This window comes from Cyprinodon variegatus, unplaced genomic scaffold (assembly GCF_000732505.1).
Source record: "Cyprinodon variegatus isolate N-32 unplaced genomic scaffold, C_variegatus-1.0 Scaffold523, whole genome shotgun sequence".
In the NCBI taxonomy this organism is placed as follows: Eukaryota; Metazoa; Chordata; class Actinopteri; order Cyprinodontiformes; family Cyprinodontidae; genus Cyprinodon; species Cyprinodon variegatus.
The window spans coordinates 537920-539753 of record NW_015150976.1 but is presented as its reverse complement, the minus strand read 5'-3'; the positions used below and the strand labels follow the sequence as shown (position 1 = coordinate 539753).

Here is a 1834-nt window from a genome sequence, read left to right as displayed (position 1 = left end):
CCTCACATTTCTATGCGAGGTCTTTTGGTTCACAGGCGGAAAAAAACCCAGAATTGCCTTTCATGTCCCCAAAAGAAAAATTATCTGTTATTTTGTATGTATATACTTTAGTATGATACTAATTTTAGTGCATTAAAATGATTAACCTATTAATCTTTAATTTAGTTAGTTTCTTTTGCTAGATTACATTTATTTATTTGATTATTTTATGGAGAAGAAGAGGACTTTGTTTGAGCTAATTTTCCAATATATGATTTCTAATAATCTTTAAAAGTTAACAACCTGTTGTTTTGTAATTTAGTTTTTGAAATTTAATTTAAATTGTGCTGACAAAAGATTAATCTCACCGTCTTAAAAAAATGGTTTGTTTTGATCCTCCTGCTGACCTCCAGGGACCTCGATGCTAGAAGTCCTCACTCCCTTAACCTTCTAACGGGGTATTGAGGCTGGAAGACTGCTTCCTCCAGGTGGTACCTGACACTTCTGACAATCGCTCTCCTCGGAAAAAATCAGTCAAAGAGAATCCTGCTTTGACAACGCCAAATTGTCTGGGGAAAAAAGTTTTCAACTATTCATCCTAGTTAAATAAACGGAGATTGATGGATTTCACTCAGTCTGATTCCTGGTGTTGTGAATGAAATGGTGCCCAGCTTGAAAGAGCTCCTGTGTGTCGCTGAATGTGTGCATTGATGACTGAAAGACATCTTCTGCCTCCATTTATCTGTTTACTACATTGTGTTGAATCCATGTTAATGTGCATTTAAATATATTTCAATTAGTAGAAAAAATGCAGGGGGGAATATAAAAAAAGCCTAATCAACCACAACTTTTGCGACCCCCATGCAGTACCTCTGTGGACCCCCGAGTGGTTGCGGACCCCCTGTTTAAGACCACTGCTTTAGACCATAAATGATCAGTAGACTCTATGCTGTGTTGAACAGGTGCTGTTCTACAGTTACTACACTAAATGGCAATAAAAGGCAATTGAAGGAAAAATCCCAACTACAAGATAATATTTTTGTACACAAAAATATTATCCTTTAAGATTCCCATACAAAAATAACTAGATTGCCTGTCAAAAAAAGTTGCAAAAAACACAACAATCCCTGAAAAGGTTCATGAAAAGGCAAAACTGAATAATTGCTACAGAGTAGCCTAGGTTATAGAGCAGCCTTTATTTTGGAATATAGCTGCACATATATAACGATCTTTCCCATGGACCATATGCCAAACTCCACCACTTCCTGGACTTCAGCCAGGTCCTTTGTTTCCTGTCTTTCATTACTGGACAAACTGATTAACCCATGTGTGTCTGGTTAATGTTGTCATGGTCACTGAGGTCAGATACACCTTAATCAATTTGTCCAGTAATGAAACAAAGGAATGAAAGGAGCTGGCTGAGGTTCAGGAGTTACCAGAGTTTAATGTATAGCCAATTTTGCCTCAACAGCCTTTTCAGTAATGTTCGGCTCCCTCATGTGTCCATTTTCTGTAACATCAGCTTGTGAAACCTTTTTAGCCCCGAACATTCAACAAAACAATCAAAAATAGTCCAAGATCCAATCCCTCCATGCATCCACACAGGAAAATTCAGGTAAATGCCTGAACAGATGCTTCTGCTTTAAAAGAGATCGCTTTCCGACCAGTTGCAGTCCCACTGTTGGGTTTACATAACTAGTCCTTTAGATACGCCATTTTTTTTGACAATTTAATGGCAAACTTAAATAACTGCCACATAGAGGCCTGGGTCTTAGCCTTAGCTTGACGTCTGCTGGACGTTTCTTCCTGTGAAAATGGACTTTTTTCCTCTCTAGTGTCGCTAAAAGCATGCTTT

General features: G+C 38.0%; 1 protein-coding gene across 1 annotated transcript in view; it reads left to right on the top strand.

The window, feature by feature from the left end:
* LOC107095092 (N-acylneuraminate cytidylyltransferase-like) overlaps positions 1–1834 on the top strand; it is a 68114-nt gene that overhangs the window by 62944 nt on the left and 3336 nt on the right. The window lies entirely within an intron of this gene.